Below are 21678 nucleotides of genomic sequence, written 5' to 3' on the forward strand. Positions count from 1 at the left end.
ACACGCACACCCATGCCTAGGGGAGGACTCGAACCTCCGCCGGGACAAGCCGCACAGTCCATGACTGCAGCGCCTCAGACCGCTCGGCTAATCCCGCGCGGCTAAAATTTTTGAGTTGTAACGTGAAAGAGAGGGATGTTGTAAAAATAAAAGAACATACAGACTTATCAGATAACGATAGAAAACGCAATCTCCTCAAAAAATGGTAAAAACAAAAACATGAAACATCGCTCCAGTACTTATATAAAACATGATTGTGTTACCTACGAAAAACTTTCGCACTTATGATGAAGAACGCTCTATTGAGTACAACATAATAATAAGTATATAGCTTTTTAATGTATGAGGTTGTATACTTTACTTGCACCGAAAGTAATTGCTTTTGTTGCATAGCAGCGCAGAAGTTACGCGATCAACTGACTTTTACTACATATAAAATGCAATTTATATTTTTAAGGATATGAAGTACACAATGGACGAATAGTTAACGATGTGCAATTCTGATTATGTGAAAAACAAAGAGAAGTTGTCGGCTTATAGGTTCTTTTCACCCATTCATTTATGTTTCTTTCACTACCAGTCATTTGTGTACTGTACCAAAACTACCTTAGTTTTGGTAAAGCGCAACTCTACAATGTAATGACTCGAAAGAGTACAGACATACACAAATTGAAAACGAGTGACGCAGTTAAAGGCAGTTTTAATTTTGTTGTCCTTTTAACTGCTTTCTTATTTTTACACCTATTCTGACTCACTGATGCTGCTAAGATTAGGCGTCATTGGTGTTATATGCTGGATCCCTATCATGTCGATATATTTACACCGTATTTGCTGAATGCTGCTAGCAGCACCGTCTCAATGGATCTGTGACGAAAATGACCCTATGCAGTTGTTAAGCGTGGATTAATACTAGTGTACACCAAAATGTTTTTCGTTTATAATTCATTTCCTCAATCTGGCTTGTGCTTCCTCCTGAAAGTGAAATAATTTGATTCAGTAAGAACTTTTATGTTGCTGCTCCAAAATTGTGTGACTTCGAAGTGCCGAAAGAAAAACGCATTAAAAGTATGTTAATGTATATCAGCGAAAACGTATCGCTGAAGACTGTAATGCAGAGAATACTCTAGAGGAAGTCTTAATCCAACAGTTCATAACACACGGTTGATGACAAAGATATTGATGATAATTAGGTGTACAAAATTAGACCGACAACTACCGAAAACTAAAGGAGTGTCAAGCTGTAATTTATTCCGACCTGCTCTAGTTCATTTTGTCCCAGACAAGTCCGTTTCTTCAAAACTGTGAGAATATACAGGGTGTATAAAAATATGGCAGTGCTTAGTACGTTGTGCGGGACGACACCCTAGTCATTTATCAAGGAGTAATCTGTCCCTGGAAATACATAGTTTTGGTGCTGTAAGGCATCGAGGTTTACAAACGGTAGTATCGGATTGTGTCTGTTTCATTAATTGTGCAGCCTGCTAGCCATAAGTGTAATGTACACTCGCAGATTGTGCCTAATAGTATTCCTTCACAGTACATCTTCCCTTAGTTCTCGTCACAAAAATGGTTCAAATGGCTCTGAGCACTATGGGACTCAACTTCTGAGGTCATTAGTCCCCTAGAACTTAGAACTAGTTAAACCTAACTAACCTAAGGACATCACAAACATCCATGCCCGAGGCAGGATTCGAACCTGCGACCGTAGCGGTCCTGCGGTTCCAGACTGCAGCGCCTTTAACCGCACGGCCGCTTCGGCCGGCCTTCTCGTCACAGGTAGACAGTTCTGTTCTTTACCAGGGCAGTAACGTTGTTGACAGCATTTCGACATCAGCCAGCATAGGAACAACGATATCACATCTGTGCTGCTTGCATACAACAAAATTGATCACAACGGCACATACGCTTCAAGGTTGTGTGAGGAAAGGTTTCCCAACAAAAATGCTTCTCCCCATTCGACGCTCGCAGCAGCTAAGAGAGGTCTGCGAGAGACTAGGAAGTTGCAAGCAGGTACCATATTTTCTGGTAGGAGTTTTCACGAACTGTAAGGGACTCGTACTTTTCTGTGCGTTTTACGTTTTTAAGTATGTACAGTAATACCACATACCATTTTCTATACCTGTTGTAGGCATTCTAAATTCTGTATAAATTATTCTTCATTTCTGTGCAAAATTTGGTGCCAAAAACTGTTGCCAGTTGTCCACGCACGGTCCGAAAGGCTACCTCGGAAGAGGACGTCTTGGGATACCAGTTCTCACCGTGTGGTACAAGCGTTTGGCGTATCTCATATTAACGTGTCTTGAGCTATCTGTTAATAAGAGGTACTTTCATATCATGAGTAAAAGTTCAGGAAATATTAGCGATACCCATGGTGAGTACAGGTAGTTCAAATGGTATTTATAGCTCCGTATACTCCAGCCATAATTCTCAACTGTGGTGGTATTCGTCGATGATATTACGTTCATTCAGTAACTTGCACAACAATCATATTTGGGCAGACAAAAATCCGCATGCGTAACTGATTAGAAGAAACAAACACATTTTCAGTCTGGCCGTATGGGCTGGGATGGTTCAAATGGGTCAAATGGCTCTGAGCACTATGGGACTTAACTGCTGAGGTCATCAGTCCCCTAGAACTTAGAACTACTTAAACCTAACTAACCTAAGGACGTCACACACATCCATGCCCGAGGCAGGATTCTAACCTGCGACCGTAGCGGTCGCACAGTTCCAGACTGTAGCGCCTAGAACCGCTCGGCCACCACGGCCGGCTTGGGCTGGGATAATTTGTTATCAGATCATGGGGCTGTACCTAATATAAACCACACCAAGAGAACCTATTAACCTCATTTTTTTCTCAGAGACATCCTTCCTGCAATATCGGATAAGCTGCCACTACGGGTTCATCACGGAATGTTGCTGCTCCAGCTCATTTCGATGCAAATGTGTGCACCTGTTACAGATGAGCCTGTTCCGTGGCGATCACACTCACTTCAGCTTCGAGCTCTTGACTTTAATTCTGTGATGTGCTATGAAGACTATGGTGTATTATACTCCTGTAGCTTCAGACGAGGACCCTGTTACACGAATCCACGTTGAGACTGAAATACTGAACAAACAGCAGCACTTATTTCATGATGTGTGTCAATCTCCAGATCGACGATATTCATTCTGCTATCAAGTTTGAGGTCAAAATTGTTGAAAACTTTATGGTGTTATGTTTCTTAACGAAATGTCGAACAATGACCCTGCTTCATATCCACACCGTTCTCAGACTGATACACCGTGACGTCATAACAATCAGTGGGTTCCGTCACGTAAGATAACAGCAACTAAGCATTCCAAAGGCACAGTCCGTACGTCCACTTTATGTTGTTGGGTAATGGGTTGCATAACGTAGAGTCCGAAGGAGTTCTGAGGTCACCGTAATCAGACATCGACGTTCCGCAACTATGCATTTTAGGACAGAGATTACATCATCAAAAATAACCAGTTTGCAATCTCGCACTACGTACTAAGCGTAGTCGGTGGATTTGTTTATATACCCCCATATATGAAAAGAAAAATGAGGATGAGCGTTTCATGTTCAAGTGATAAAACTTATTGTAAAATAGTGTTTTCACACGAAAATAAGTCAAAAGGAAGTTTCTTGATGATTTTTTTAGGTATTTTAATCACAATAAATGTCTGTTTAAATGCATCTGTGAGTGATCAGATGAATCCAGTGATTGTCTCTTTTCGGTTAAAGGCAGCATTACATTATAATAACGTCTCAACTCTGCCAGTCACAGCACTACAATTTCGGTCCTGATCCACAAAAATTAATCCGTCAATAAGATTTCGTTGCAGGGTACGTTCCATTGCTAGACTATAGGTTCATCCAAGGTATTTGATGCCCCTTGCGTATTCGTCAATAGAGGAGACTCAAATAAATAATCGCCGGCCGGTGTGGCCGTGCGGTTAAAGGCGCTTCAGTCTGGAACCGCGTGACCGCTACGGTCGCAGGTTCGAATCCTGCCTCGGGCATGGATGTGTGTGATGTCCTTAGGTTAGTTAGGTTTAATTAGTTCTAAGTTCTAGGCGACTAATGACATCAGAAGTTAAGTCGCATAGTGCTCAGAGCCAAATAAATAATCACTCACTGACTTGTTCTTCAGCAGTGTACCACTTGCACAACACGAATTTCCCAGCTGAAACCCAAATGCAGCTGGATGTACATACATCTTAACATCACTATGCAATCCTTGTCAACATATTGTCCATCACAGATAAAAAAAAAGGAAAACTGAACCTTAGCAGAAACGGCTGATAGAGGTGATGCGATGACTAAGACACCAGTGTATCCTTCGACAGTAGCGGGTTTCAATATCTATCCCGCCATTCATATATATTGTTTCTCCTGATTCAAATAAAGCAAATAACGAAATTGTTCCTGTGAAAACAGTATGGTGGAATTCCTTTTCCAATCTTATCCTTCCTCAAACCCGTGCTTACTGGTCATATTCAGATAGTATTGCAGTTCGTTGTTGATCATGCTCGTTGAAGAATTTCCATTCAGTTCCCTCACGTCCTCTCGAGATGTGTATCATGAACTAGCTTATTTGGACACTGATAGCGTAGCTCATCAACCACAGCTATAGTGAATACGGAGTCCCAAAACTTTCTTAAGTGATTTAGGGATATCACGGACAGAGTTAAACCACACTGTCCACACAGGGATTTGAATTGCGTGTAGCTTAAACATGAGTAAAACATCTTAAGCAAAGTGCCGTCAAGTTCTGTTCTTAAACAAGGATCCTTGCTCTATGTTTCTTAGCTTTTTTGTTTGTTCTCGATACTATTTCCTTGTACATAGCTCCCTCTGTTATTTTGATGTCAGGTGTAGCTTTTATTGACAAATTAGGCGCAATTGATTGACGCATATGGTTTGTGGCGCGCAGGCACTCATCTGTTTCCTGCCTTCTGTCACTTCCAAAATAGGCCACGATATGACAAAGACCGTAAATATCCATTTGATGTTATGCCGAAGCCCGATATTTTCAATGAAATAAGGCTATTAACGAATTCGGAAACAAATATAACGAAAAGGTGATTCATTATGAAAATTAACACACGTCACTTTCAGCAGCAAAAAGCTTTTTTTATGTAACAGATTTCCATGTACTTTTTAATCATATGGCAGCTGAATGACACACGTCTGAATGAAAATGGTAGTCAATAATTAAGTGCGGTCACTCTTCAGAGCCTTCTTATAGGTGTATTAGAGACAGTTCGATCTCACGCCACAATGTTTTCAACAAATGAAGAGTTTCGTGGAAACCATTAATTTACAAGAAATATCGTATGAATTTTAAGATATAAGTGAAGTGTAAGCAGCACGAGGTTGATCATCATTGGTTCGTAAATAAATGACTAAAAGTCCCGATGATCAGAGGCAGTGAGTAGTAGAAATACTGAATCAGATTCAATTTTCATAAGTAGTATGATAACAAACGTAGTCATTGCCAGATATTGGTGCTTTTTTGTATTACAAAAAGCATTTCCGTTCCTGTGAATCCATTGTCTGCCATAATTTCGCACTTGGATTTTATCTATGGCTCTTGAGCGTGAGCCGGCCGCGGTGGTCTCGCGGTTCTAGGCGCGCAGTCCGGAACCGCGCGACTGCTACGGTCGCAGGTTCGAATCCTGCCTCGGGCATGGTTGTGTGTGATGTCCTTAGGTTAGTTAGGTTTAAGTAGTTCTAAGTTCTAGGGGACTGATGACCTGAGATGTTAAGTCCCATAGTGCTCAGAGCCATTTGAACCATTTTTTCTTGAGCGTGATGGAGTAGTAGAAACTGACGTAAGTGTCACGATAAGGTTGGTTTTATTTGCTGAAAAACGTGGATCTTAGGTAATATGGTTGAGAAACTTTCCAGACAAACTAAGAGGAACATTCCTTGAGGTTACATTGTTGGTTAACACTGAGAACTGCACCTCACTACCACAAATCACTTGTCTAAAGGTCCAGTTTTCATCATCATCATTATCATCTTCCTCCTCCTTCTATTCCTCGTCATCATCGTCATAACAAACATAGCAGTCGAGTAAGTCTGTTATCCAATCATAGTTCTGACTTCCGCAGCTCTTGAAATCCCAGACGGCGAAAATTAAAGGAGGTTGCCCCGGTTTGCGGGCGTAGTAAATGTTAACTCTTCGTCAAGAATTTAATTCGATTTTCTGTTTAGTCTTTGACCATCTATGGTTTTGACAGCGTTCCTAATTGCAGGGATTCACTGATTTGTTGGGTACTGCGGAACATGGTAGGATATCACAGTTTTAATAAGAAAGAAATATCACACATATAGATATATCCTGAAATCAGAATTAAGTAAAGCACAATATTTATCCGAGGGCAGTCATGAATTCACTAAAAGTATTGCTACGTACACAGAATTACGATCAAGCCGAAGAGAGAGAATACTCAACCATAGTAAGTAGGTCATGGTGAGATAGCGGGAGATTCCAGTGAATCTTACCACATGGCTGGCGCCACTGAATTACGGTCGTAGAGCAAGATACAGGATGATAATTATTGAACTATATGACATAAAATCGTCATAACTTCTGAACGGTTTGCGTTAGCACGTTCAAACTGTACGGGTGGCCGCGGCGCATGATGGGAATTAGTATGCGCACGCGCATTGTTGATATCGGCCATTTGCACGTGAAAGTAAGCAAAACTGGCGCATCTGGAGGACTGAGAATGCGCATTTCGCGATCGAGAAGTCTCTACACCCTCAATGGGTGACTGTGTGGTGCGCAGTGTCCAGTCACGGAATAATCGGTGTGATATTCCTTGATAGCACGGTGACTACAGAACGGTACGTGAATATTTTGGAAGACAGTTTCATTCCCATTATTCAGAGAGACCCTGATTTTGGGAATATGTGGTTCATGCAAGACGGATCTTGACCCCATCGAAGCAGGAGAGCGTTTGATGTCCTGGAGGAGCACTTTGGGGACTGCGTTCTGGGCGTGGGGTACCCAGCGGCCACTGGCATAGGCCTCGGTTGGCCGCCATATTCTCCGGATCTGAGCACATGCGACTCCTTTTTGTGGGGCTATATAAAAGACAAGGTGTACAGTAATAGCCCAAAAGCCATTCCTAATCTGAAGACAGTCATTCAGCAGGTCATCGACAGCATCGATGTTCACACACTTCAGCGGGTCATTCAGAATTTCATTATTCGTCTGCGCCACATCATCGACAATGATGACAGGCATATCGAACTTGTCATAACCTGAATCTGAATATCAGTAGTGACGTTTACATGTCGAATAAACTAATTTACGTTTCCCTTTTTTCATACAGTTCAATAATTGTCACCCTGTACTTGCGCTCGCTGGGCGAACGAAAGGACGGAAGGGAGGAAGATCATGATTAAACGTCCCGTCGATATCGAGGTCATTACACACGTTTCCAACTACGTGGGATACCGGAGGTCAAAGTTTTTCTTCTGAGGCACAGAATCTGACCAATTTCTTCTGCCCACAGACGTTTCCTACTCTGCTTCAGTTACAAACGTCCCTGTTACTTCACGAGGAAGAAGAACGATCCTTCAAAACTTAAGTAGTTTTTAATTGCAACTGCCGCTCTGAGTAAATTAACAGCTTCTCTCAACGTGACGGCAGCTGAAGTTTATCGCTTGATTTTTGTTCCGCAGTATGTTCGGAATCATCGTCATGAGTTAGTTAGTTAATGTTCCATATATCTTTTCACTGATTCTTTTATCGAAATGATGTGGAATGAGCCAGTTTACAGAATGTGTGTACACGATTAGCGTCAACATTAGTGCACATGATATTTTTAGTCCTACACATTCAATAATGCAACTGCACTTAAATGCCACGAGTTTTTCCACAGGTTACTAGTTTTAAAACACAAAATCATCCTTAGAATACAAAGAATAATCCAGGAGACATTATAAGTTAGATTTAAAGCTTGCTTTGCTACCTGTCATACATTTTAAGTTACTAGGAAAATGACCAGAAATCTTTGTGTCTGCACGATGAACTCCTTTGTGCGCCACTGACAGCTTCTGTAATGGGTAATAAAGGTCATTTCTTCTTCTAGTGTTGTAGGTATGGACATCAATATTCTTTTCAAATCGAGTTGGGTTATTTATGAGAAATTTCGTTAGCGTATATATTTACTGTGAGGGTTGAGCTGAAATGCCTCATTCATTGAAGATGTACCTACACGACGGCCGCATGTGAACAGCACGTATTATTCTTACTGCTCGGTTTTGTACAATCAACAATTTTTTTTTAAGTAATGAGTTCTGCCGAAAGCTATTCGATAAGATTTTATTGAGTGTAAATATGCGATGTCTATGAGGAGACTAAATCATTTCTTCCCAGACTAACAATTATTTGAAGAGCAAACGTAGTTGAACTTAATTCTTTGAACACCTCAGTGATATCCATCTTCCATATCAAGTTTTCATCAGTATGCATGTCCAAAAATTAGGAGCAATCTGCTATGTTAACAGACTCCTGTTCATGTGTAACTTCAGTTGCTGATATGACTGATTGCTGAATATAACAAAAACATCATTAACAATCTCTTGCTTTGCTTTCTCTCTAATGGGATTTGTTATAACACTGGTATTGTCTTCAAAAGGTATCAGTTCTGCTTGATGAATGTTAAGTGGCGGGTCATTAACGTAAATAAGAAGAAGGAGATTATTTATTCTCGGAAATTTCGTTTATAGATTAAATTGAGATTGAATTTTCAAGAAGTTCAAAATAAAATAGACAGGGAAATAATGAATACACCGGTGTATTTTTCATCACTAAAGGATCTTGGATCTGTCATCTAATTGACTTGTTATTAATTCATGTTTGACTAATCAGCTTGAGACTGAAGCTCTTTTGTCCGTGATTGCTTACAAATAGATTTGTTTCTGGAAGGGGTCCGACTTGAGCAAAATACAATTTTAACTTATCTTCTATTTCCCTGACATCCTTCGCTGAAGTTTCACCACCATGGTCTTTTCTATTTGTCCACGTATGATTTTGAGTTTTCAAGACTGTATTTACAAACTTGAAGAACAGACGAAGTTTTGGATATATACGTTGTTATCACATGCTGTGGTTTTTCTCGTTTTTTATGGTTTTCATTGCACTTGTTTTCTTTCACAGTTTGTCATCTGCAATCACACATAACTTAATGTGGGAAAGTTATATATATGTGTGGGGGGGGGGGGGGGGTAGGAAGGTGTGTGTGTGTGTGTGTGTGTTTGTGTGCATGTGTGTCTGCAGTATGTTTCACTTACTTTTTCTGGTTACTTCACCACCTTCACTGTTTACGAATTACGAAAACGAGATGGCGGACTGCTAAGAGTTGACTGTGCTCTGGGCAGGAGATTTGAATCTTTGTGAAGTTTGTCTGTCATTTTATGTGAACGAGTGATGACTGTGTGTGTGTTGGGAGAGGGGATGTGGGAGGGTGTTTGTGGGTGAACTGGTGTGGGTTTTATTTAATTAAATTCTATACTTTTTTAATTGTGGGCGTGTGTGTGGGGGTGGGGGCTGTGTTAGCAGGGATGGTGGGTAGGTGTGTTCATGGGTCCGTGTTATCTGATATTTCTTTGAGGGCAGAGAATAGAGTTCAGTCGCAGAGAGCTGAGTATTCATTTATTATTTGTTTTTCTCCCACTATGAGTTTTTATATTTGACAGATTTATTCATTTTATTTTTCGTGAAGTTAATGGGAAAACCAGAAAAAGTAAGTGAAACATTGTAAACGCGCACGCGCGCGCGCACACACACACTCACACACACACACACGCGCCCGCGCGCCCTCTCAACCACTCTTCCACAGAGAATTAGTTAATGTTATGCTTGACCAAAAAATTCCCAGTCATAAGAATTTGAAGTAAATAACTTTCCTACCTTAAGTATTATATGACTGCAGCCGATGACAAACTGTGCAAGAAAACAAATGCAATAAAAGAAATAAAAACCAGGAAAACCAGCATCATGTAGTAACAAGGTGTATATCTACAAAAATTTGTTTCTCTAGTTTGTAAATACTGTCTTAAAAATTCAAATTTATATGTGTACAAGTAGTAAAGAGCATTTTCCGTGTTTAATAGAAAGAAAATAAAAGCCCACTTATGCTCCAGAAACTTGCACAAAACATGTTTGGGGACAGCAAGAAAAGATAAATCAACACTTGCCTGGCATTTCCTGGCAAGCTACACAACAAATCCGGAACGCTACAGCAAAATTACATCAAACCATTCTATACATAAAATTCAACAGAATGTGTCTCTCACATAATCCAATACTTAACTATATACATGTAAATGTAAACAGTCATGTGCTGTCCAACATGCCAAGTACAAAGCCGACGTTGGGTGGCTGAAACATGAAGTTGAATGCCCATATACGAAGAAACAAGAAGGCACTGTCGAATTATTCAAAATTCATTTGGAACTAGGATATCACATCAAAATCTCTGAAGTATTTAATGACATCATTAACTCAGTCAAAAAAACCACAGAAACACTAATAAAAATAAAATGGGAAGTAAAAACAACAAAAATTAAACACTTTTGAAACAAAAAATCAAAGTAAAATCATTATCCATAAAACCAGAAGGCAAACAAATCGCTCATTCTACAAACGCCTAGTCAACCCTACTGACATACAGCTAACTAACAAAGAAATAAATTTGCTAGAAAAAAGACCTAAACACGACGTCAATACACACATCTCACACAGCCGGCCGGTGTGGCCGTGCGGTTCTAAGCGCGTCAGTTTGCAACCGCGTGACCGCTACGGTCGCAGGTTCGAATCCTGTCTCGGGCATGGATGTGTGTGATGTCCTTAGGTTAGTTAGGTTTAAGTTCTAAGTTCTAGGGGACTGATGACCACAGTAGTTAAGTCCCATAGTGCTCAGAGCCGTTTGAACCATTTTTGAACACATCTCACACAGGAAAGTGAAGAATCTTATCACAGAAAGTGAAGAATCTTATCACAGAAAGTGAATAAACAATAAAAAACATAAGAAAGAAACAATAACTACGACTTCAGTGCATGTCGACTAGAGAGTTAGTTGCAGAAGAGATCAGATGCATAACAAAGGAAAACAAAATAACATACTGACCAGAACAAAAAGCGATGAAGAAAAAAACTTTCAGAAAAATAACGAAGAAAATTACAAACTACTGTGCTCTCGTCATGAGAACAGACAAGTGCAACAACATAATAGTAATAAAACAGGAGGACACAAAAATAAAACCTTTCAATTTCTAGAAGTCAACAACATAACAATGCTAACCACTGACCCAACACGAAGATACCAGGAAAATATACAGACACTTCTGAAAAACACGTCACACATATACTCACATTCACAAAACCGAAAGTGAAATGGCTAAAGGAAAAGGCAGCCATGCTGAACAGCCTATTAAAACTGCACAAACAGGATATTCCGCTACATCCAAATGTAAATGCCAGAACTGCACCCACATATCACTTATCCAGAGAAATACACACATATTTACAGAAGTATTATGTATACAGAAACAAAAGAAGTATACTCAACACTGATACAAAAAGTCGAAGATATCAACATACCCACAACAGCCATATTGATGTCATTCGATATCACATCCGTATAATGAATATCCCCGTTGAATCCATCAGTATCATCAAACAACAATTAAAACAACATATATACATTTCTGAACCATACATAAAAGAAATGGCTAGCATTCTAAAACGAATAACAGAGAAAAACTGTCTCTCATCTGACGACCAGTTCTACTCACAACAAGATGGGTTTCCCATAGGGTCACCAGTCAGTGGACTCCTAGCCAACATCTTCCTCAATCACACCTGCAGACAGCCAGCCGGAGTGGCCGTGTGGTTCTAGGCGCTACAATCTGGAACCGCGTGACCGCTACGGTCGCAGGCTCGAATCCTGCCTCGGGCATGGATGTGTGTTATGTCCTTAGGTTAGTTAGGTTTAAGTAGTTCTAAGTTCTAGGGGACTGATGGCCACAGTAGTTAAGTCCCATAGTGCTCAGAGCTATCTGAACCACACCGCAAACAAAATATTTGAAACAATAGTACGACCCAGACAATACAAGGTACTATATTGGTATCGCAATCTAAACGGCATCATATGCCTTCTAGATGAAACACCCAGTCGCTTTCAACAACTCCACAACTACAAAAACACAGTTCACTCAAAAATAGAATGTACCATAGAAAAAGAAAATGACAAAAGTTAAATTTCCTTTTTCACACAATACACAGACACAACAACGAACACCAGTTCTCTAAATTCAGGAAAGCCACCACCACCCACCGTCACACAATTACTCCAATCATCCAATTGCCCACAAACTAGCCAGTTTCCAATATATGCTGCACGGACTGAACAAAACTCCATTCAGCGAAGGCAACCATAAAAATGAATTACAGATAATCAGTAAAATAGCTACAGAAAATGGACATGATACAAATATCATAAACTGAATCGCAAAATTAAAACATAAATAAAGGGGCACCTAGCATTTTTGTATGCTAGGTGTCCGCTTAATTTTTGTTTTAATTTTGCGATTCAGTTTGTCACCAGCTTACAAACACACACGTACACAGTACAAAAACACACAGCACACAAACACACTCACACACACACACACACACACACACACACACACACACACACACACACACACACACACACAACCACATATAAAGAAGAAACGCCGATAATAACGAGTAAATGACACACTCTCACTTACAAGAACAAAGCAGCCCACAGAAGAGGCAGCATACTCAAAAAAGGGCTAAAAATAGTCTACAGAACAGATAATTTAATACAAAGAAAACTAAGGGCAACCAGTACAAAAACAGACAAACACGACATGTTTCGTATTTATCAACCGACATGCTAGGATTGCAAATCAGTTTATATAGGACGGACAAACAGAAACGTTAAAGGTGAACACGTTATGGACATGAATCATAGGCCAGCAAACATCAAAACCTACCTCAAAATCCTCAAATGCAGCAACAGCCCCCAGAAAAACTAATAATTGAAGCAAACTATCAAATATAAAAAGCCACAGTAGAAGGAAAACAAGTAATAAACGAATACACGGCTATCTGCAACAGAACCCTATTCCTTGCCCTTAAAGAACTATCAGAGATCACCAATCCAAAACGTACCCACACACAGACACACACACACACACACACACACACACACACACACACACACACAAACATACAATTGTCCACTTAGAATTAATTAACGTTATGCCTAACCATAACATTCCCAGTTGTAAAGTTTTGAACTAAATGTCTTTTCCACATTAAGTTATATGTGACTGCCGAAGACCAACTGTGAAAGAAGTGCAATAAAAAATATAAAAAAATGAGGGATAGAGAGGGAAGTGGTGGTCAGCCTGGTGTCAGGCACTCTTATGCAACAAGGGTTGTTCTGAGTGAAAGAGCAGCCATTCAGGATGCTAACAAAGCTGAAGACGGCAGTCAGCGTCTCTGAAAGGCACAGATCGGAAATCTTACAGCTCCGGAAGGGCTGACTAACAGAAACTAAGGGAGAATGAAGTCATCACGGCTCAATGGCGATGCCCTGCTGCTCCAGCCCAATATATACCCTCCAAACCAGGCCCTCATTCTCAGGTGTACGCCATACCCAACGGTATCCTGGTGTGCGTGGTATGCCATGCGACGCAGTCAGTACGTGTTGATGACTACAGTATAGGGACCACTTGCAGCACAAGATGATATTGTCATCAGCCATCCCCGGTTCTTCCACCAGTAGCTTCAGTCTCCCGTCTGAACTGAAGTCTCCATGCAGTCAACATTGTGCGTCTGTCCTGCTGGGTCGCTTGTGCCGGCTTACTGGCCAGCTATTACTGTTGTCCGGTCTGTACAGGTTGCAGTCCACCCCTTCCTTCCTAATTCCAGCTACAGTCCACAACAAGCAAAGTATTTTATGAAAAAATTGAAAGGAGCGAAGATTACAATACACTTTCCAGTTTACTTAGCTTTTCGTGCGGAGTTGGCTCCAGTTCTTCTTGTCTAGGGCTCTGATTCTTGAAGCTGAAATTCTCACATTTTAGGTCCTCATGATTGGATGGAGCTAAATAAATTTGTAGATTGTCGTTGCAGAATTTTTGTTATTACGTAAATTTATTTTGTCACATTTCAGTATATCGTACAGTCTTTTGAATTTTCACATTGCCGGCCGGAGTGGCGCAGCGGTTCTAGACGCTACAGTCTGGAACCGCGCGACCGCTACGTTCGCAGGTTCGAATCCTGCCACGGGCATGGATGTGTGTGATGTCCTTAGGTTAGTTATGTTTAAGTAGTTCTAAGTTCTAGGGGACTGATGACCTCAGAAGTTAAGTCCCATAGTGCTCAGAGCCATTTGAACCATTTTCACATTAACAAAGCCGAAATTTCATTGTTTACCCAAAAATACAAAGTCCGATCACATCAGAGGCATGCTTCCTACTCCTTCATTCTGCAGTAATAACCATATTCCAAAGGGTTTACAATTTTTATTCACAAATGAATTTCTATTAATATCGATTATTATTTCATATATGAATCCAGAATTAAACATAATAAACAGTACTAGATTGCGTAATTAATGATAGAAATTTTAAGTGGGCCAAAAAAGTCGTAATTGCAAATGCTTCAAAATAAATAAATTTAACTGTACATTCAGAGCTAGTACTTACCGATTGTAACATCGAAAATAAAGTAATTCTTTTTCATAAATTTTAGCTTAAAATATAACATATTGCGCATAAAATAATGTGTAAGTTTTCAGAAAAGCAGCTGAGATTATACTGACGTGTCCAAAATTAGAAAAATAATACTGGTATCGACAACTACTGTTGAGGAAAAGTAATGCTAGGGGAGGATGTCCCGTTACAAAGGTCACAGTGTCTTCTACCATCACCTGGGGCAGGCACACGCCATCATCATGCCGGGTACCACGATTTAAATACTTTACATCCTGATGTGCTATACCTGCGGTCACAGAGCAACCGGACCACGAGGAGCTCCCACGCTCATCCCACGCTGACGACACGGGCGCTTGCGTCAGGCTGCTCCGGGCGCGTGGGCGTTAGCAGCTGTAACTTCCCACTGGCGTTGCCTGCCAGGCAGGGGAAGTGCTGTTGCCGACACGCCGCGCGAGCGTAGCCACCTACATCAGCGAGGCCAACAACCTCCTTTCTGGCTACTGTTGCTCCATAGTTGTAATTGACATGTATAAAGGATTATTATAATTAGAAGTTCTTTACAGATGGTAGTTAGTACTTTTCCAGTCACCACCACACCTGCAACTCACGTCCTGGATGAGAGACTCCATCTTGATCTGCCATCTGCCGATTCACTCGCGACCGCAGGGATCACGTCCCGACCCCTACACTTTGCGGTCTTGTGCGACTGCCCATGCGCTCGTCGCCACAAGTGGCGGTCCTGGGAATCGTAAGTGTGATACAGTCTGTCTGTCCGGAGGTGACTGTACAGCCCGATGCGAGCCGTACACGATCTTCTGCAGTGATGACATTTGGTGCCAGCTGGAGCAGCTTTTATCTGCACATTTCGTCTCACAAGTTTCTTTCCTTATCTTATCCATTACTCTTCGTCTGTTGTTTGCGTCAAAAAAGTTCCCAGTGATGGACTAGTGATCTCGTGGATTAACGACCAGAGATTGAGGTCTTCCAGTTGTTAGATTAATGTGACCCACCTTCATATTAGCCAAAATTACATCCTTAAATCATTATCTATGACATCCTATACATCGTTTGAAATCTATCTAAATGAGCTCTCCATCGTAACTGGCGTCTTAAAATCATCACGTGTGTAATAGTTAACATGTGCCTCTTCAACGATGCTGACATTCGACCTACGGTCTTGCCATGGTATATGGAGAATCTTCCTCACGCATCGATGGCGATTATGTTCCAGCTTTTTAAGATGCATTATTCAATATGTTAAGGATTCAGGTTCATGGAGCAGGAGGGAAATTACAAGTGAATTGTGTAACAGAGTATTAGCTGAACATTGACATCATGAGTGTCAAATAATCTAGATTTCAACCTGGTAATGTATATCCCAGCATGGATAATTCTGTATTGCATTTCCGAATATACGAGGTGTGGCTAGAAAAAAACCGACAAGTACTGGTGAAACAATAAAACGAATGCAATAAGGCTGAAAGTCGCGTGGCCTGTCACGTGACTCTCGCTCCGCCTACTGCTCGAGTTTCATCTGCCTCCTGCACTCAGTCTGCCCGTGGCATCTGTTTTAAGTAGTTGACGTTTTGTCTGTGCGTCGGAAAATGTTGAGTGTACAGAAAGAACAGCGTGTTAACATCAAATTTTGTTTCAAACTAGGAAAATCTGCAAGTGAAACATTTGTAATGTTACAACAAGTGTACGGCGATGATTGTTTATCGCGAACACAAGTGTTTGAGTGGTTTAAACGATTTAAAGATGGCCGCGAAGACACCAGTGATGACACTCGCACTGGCAGACCATTGTCAGCAAAAACTGATGCAAACATTGAAAAAATCGGTAAACTTGTTCGACAAGATCGCCGTTTAACAATCAGAGCAGTGTCTGAGTTAACAGGAGTTGACAAGGAAAGTGTTAGGCAGATACTTCATGAAAGTTTCAACATGAACAAAGTGTGTTCAAAAATGGTTCCAAAGTGTCTCACAATTGAACAGAAGGAACGCCGAAGAATGATTTGTTCTGACATCCTGGAAAACATTGAAAGTGATCCCACCTTCTTACAAAATGTCATTACTTGCGATGAATCGTGGTTTTTTACTTACGATCCCGAAACTAAACGCCAATCGATGCATTGGAAAACTCCTGGTTCTCCACGACAACAAAAAGCACGAATGTCAAAATCGAAATTCAAGGCAATGATGATTGTTTTTTTTTTGACATCAAAGGAATTGTGCACATTGATTGGGTACCAGAGGGACAAACAGTGAATCAGCATTACTACATTAGCGTCCTGGCTACCCTACGTGAGCGAGTACGGAGAAAACGGAACGATTTGTGGAGAAAAAAGTCATGGATACTTCACCAAGACAATGCCCCAGCTCACAGTGCGTTGTCAGTGAAGACGTTTTTGGCAAAACACAACATTCCCATGTTAGATCATCCACCCTACTCACCTGATTTGGCCCCCTGTGACTTTTTTCTTTTCCCTAAAGTCAAGTCAGCTTTGAAAGGAACTAGATTTGAGACTGTTGAAGCAGTAAAAGAAAAAGCGACGGAAGTAATGTATAAACTTACCGAAAATGATCTGCAGCATTGCTATGAACAGTGGAAAATTCGTATGGAGCGGTGTAGAGACCGAGGAGGAGAGTACATTGAAGGAGATAACATGAAATTGTAAACAATTGTAAATAAATGTTTTTTCCAGCATCAGTCCGGTTTTTTTCTAGCCGCACCTCGTATAGTAACAAATAATGGGAGGAAGCTAGCAAGGTAAAGAAAGATGTAAATTACTTGAACAATTACTCCGTCGCTGGTGACACTTTGTCTTTCCCGAGGTGCTGTTTGGTGTAAAATTTGCGTTTTACTGATTCCAATTTGAGATCAAGCTTTTTTTATGCTGTGAATAATGCATTCAGGATTAAGTCAAGTTCTTCTTCGAAGTGAGCCACGACTGCAGTATCATGAGCGTACTGTAACTCAACAACCACAGATGTTGCATGTTATTCGGTATCAGAGATGACAACTTAATAACGTGCTGGTCCATCTTTGCAACGCAGTACAGTAGCAGTTCTGTGCGAGATTGGTTCAAAAAGTCCTTCGTAAGTTTTCAGAGGTATATGACACCAGATTTCCACGAAACTGTCACGCATTTCTCGTAAGATACGAACCGCTGGTTTGTGGGCGCAGAGCTGGCGTACAATAGTCTACAGATGTATTCCATCGAGATCAGATCAGGCGAATCTGGTAACCAAGACATCAACTTGAGTTCACTGTCATGTTCCTCAAACCACAGTTACAAGATTCTGTCCCTGTGACATTAAAGGTTATCCCGCCGGGAGATGCCATCATCGACGAGGAAGATGTCAGGCATGAAGGAATGCAGATGGTCCGCAATAATGGTAACATAGCCCTTAGCATTCATAGTGGTTCTGAGCACTCTGGGACTTAACTGCTGAGATCATTAGTCCCCTAGAACTTAGAACTACTTAAACCTAACTAACTTAAGGACATCACACACATCCATGCCCGAGGCAGGATTCGAACCTGCGACCGTAGCGGTCGCGCAGTTCCAGACTGTAGCGCCTAGAACCGCTCGGCCACTCCGGCCGGCAGCATTCATAGTGCACTAAATTACTACTACAGGTTCCACGGAACCTCAGGTAATTGTCCCCCATAGCATATTTTTTGCCCGCGCCTGTCTGCGTCCGTGACGCGTTGCGTGTTTCGTGCAGTTGTTCTCCTGGCGATGGCGTATCCGGACACGACTATCAACCTGGTGTAACAAAAAAGATTTCGATACTTATCAATATTTTTATTAATGCCTATTCATCCGAGCTGACGACACATTTGTATTGACCTACGGTCCAATCTCGATGATCTCGTGCCCACTGCAATCATAACTGACGTCGTTGTTGGGGCAACATGAGAACACGTAGGGGTCATCTGTTGCTGAGTCCCATTTTCATCAATGTACGCCAAACGGTGTACTTCGAATATTTATAATTGCACCAGTATCGTACTTTATCGTTAGTTGTACCACAGATAACCGCTTACCCTGCTTTAGAGACAGACCACACCTTCGACCTCCTCGTTCTGCGATGAATCGTAGACGTCCAGCACCTTGGCGTACACAAGCGATTTCAGCGCTCTTCAGTCACGGTCCACAGACGCTTATAACATAATCACATCAACAGCCGGCCATCTTTCCTGTTTCCAAGATGCTCATTTCAAGGCACCGGGCCGGCCGGAGTGGCCGTGCAGTTCTGGGCGCTACAGTCTGGAACCGGGCGACCGCTAAGGTCGCAGGTTCGAATCATGCCTCGGGCCTGGATGTGTGTGATGTCCTTAGCTTAGTTAAGTTTAATTAGTTCTAAGTTCTAAGCGACTGATGACCTCAGAAGTTAAGTTGCATAGTGCTCAGAGCCACCCAAGGCACCGGACAATAAAAATGAGCCATTGATCAAAATAACTTCAGTCTGTGGCTTCCATCGTTTGGAGCTCATACCATCACTAGCCTGATTCCCCATTTGTCTTTACTCCGCTTTCACATTTTTCCTTACGGGGTCATGTACCCACAAAGCTAACATGCGCCATTCGATCTCGCAGTGAGTAGTAGTCGCGATATCTCAGCTCTTCAGTATATGTATCATGGTTATGTCATACATACACTGAAACGCCAAAGAAACTGGTATAGGCATGCTTAGTCAAATACAGAGATATGTAAACAGGCAGAATATGGCGCTACAGTCGGCAACGCCTATATAAGACAAGTGTCTGGCGCAGTTGTTGGATCGGTTACTGCTGCTGTAATGGCAGGTTATCAAGATTCAAGTGAGATTGAACGTGGTGTTATAGTCGGCGCACTAGGGATGGGACACAGCATCTCCGAGGTAGCGATGAAGTGGGGATTTTCCCGTACGACCATTTCACGAGTGTACCGTGAATATCAGGAATGCTGTAAAACATCAAATCTCCGACATCGCTGCGGCCGGAAAAAGATCCAGTAAGAACAGGACCAACGACTACTGAAGAGAATCGTCCAGCTTGACAGAAGTGCAACCCTTCCGCAAATTTCTGCAGATTTCAGTGCTGGCTGTCAGTAAGTGTCAGCGTGCGAACCGTTCAACGAAACATCATCGATATGCGCTTTCGAAGCCGAAGGCCCACTCGTGAACCCTTGATGACTGCACAACAAAAACCTCGCTTGGGCTCCTCAACACTGACATTGGACTGTTGATGACAGGAAACATGTTGCCTGGTCGGACGAGTCGCGTTTCAAGTTGTATCGAGGAGATGGACGTGTACAGGTATGGAGAGAACCTCATCTATTGATGGACCATGCATGTCAGCAGGGGACTGTTCAAGCTGGTGGAGGCTCTGTAACGGTGTGGGGCGTGTGCAGTTGGAGTGATATGGGACCCATGATACGTCTAGATACGACTCTGACAGGTGACACGTACGTAAGCATCCTGTCTGATCACCTGCATCCACTCATGTCCATTGTGCATTCCGACGGACTTGGGCAATTCCAGCAGATGGACAGTGCAGCACCCCACATGTCCAGAATTGCTACAGATGTGCTCCAGGAACACTTTTCTGAGTTTAAACAGTTCCGCTGGCCACCAAATTCGCCAGACATGAACATTATTGAACATATCTGGCACGCCTTGCAACGTGCTGTTCAGAAGAGATCTCCAGCCCCTCGTACTCGTACGGATTTATGGATAGCGCTGCCGGATTCATAGAGTCAGTTCCCTCCATTACTGCTTTAGATATTAGTCGATTCCATGCCACGACGTGTTGAGGATGTCTGCGTGCTCGCGGAGGCTGTACACGATATTAGGTAGCTGTACCAGTTTCTTTGGCTCTTCAGTGTATTATTAAATATAATAACCGTACAAACAAGTCATTAAAATTACTGAAATATCTGTGGCTGACGAAATGAACTTACTCATTTTGCATTGGCTCAGGACGTTTTATTGAAATATATTTTTAATTATTGGAGCAGATCTAGGTTCTTACTGTTGAGTAGAGTGTGCAGCATAGACACATTATCGCTTTATGTGGATGTCATGGTAATGTTGAATTTGTGCTTTGGAATGACCGTTTTTTTCCAAGTGATTTACTCCGAGAACATTACTGTAGAACGCAAATTGTGGTTTTTAGTGAATTTTCTCCACGATGTATCTGTTTGTCTCTATTATGTGGATTTTGAGTTACTATAAATATGTTAACTTTGTTGTAGGAAACCACGTTCATCCATCTCACAGCCATGCCATATAATAGAGTTTCAATACGTATCTGCAGCCTTCACATTATGAGTACGAGCCCCATAGTTCACAAGTGCCGTCACTTAATTCAAATAATGATCGATGTTATGCGAAATTGGCAAATAAGTACAATAACAATCTTTCTACCTATTGCCGCCAGCAACTCCATAGTAACCATACTCTGACATAATGGTTAAGTTATTTTTGTACTACATTTTTCTCCATTATACTTGCCCATGGATAGCTGTAACTGGTAGTGGGAAACAAAGTGCTAGAGAGTAAAAGGATATTTCATGGTAACATGGGATTATCCATAGGTGGCGCTCAATTGGAAGTGTCCTCATGAGGAGGAAGGAAGCATCAGAATGAGGTGCCATGCCTGTATCGCTGGCAGTCGGCGTTAACGACGGGCCACACCACACAACAAAAACCCTATGGCACTATTCAGATGATTGGCACCTAGTGCAAACCTCCCACTTAACGAAACAAGTGCGTGGTGCTATTAAAATAATCAACAGCTCACAATTAATAAAACAAATGCGAATAAATGATTTCAAGAGAGTGGCCGAAATCATAATACGTTCAATGAAGTTAGCAATAGAGCTTCTAGCTGCACTGTATGCA

Source organism: Schistocerca nitens, chromosome 3, assembly GCF_023898315.1.
Source record: "Schistocerca nitens isolate TAMUIC-IGC-003100 chromosome 3, iqSchNite1.1, whole genome shotgun sequence".
Lineage (NCBI taxonomy): Eukaryota > Metazoa > Arthropoda > Insecta > Orthoptera > Acrididae > Schistocerca > Schistocerca nitens.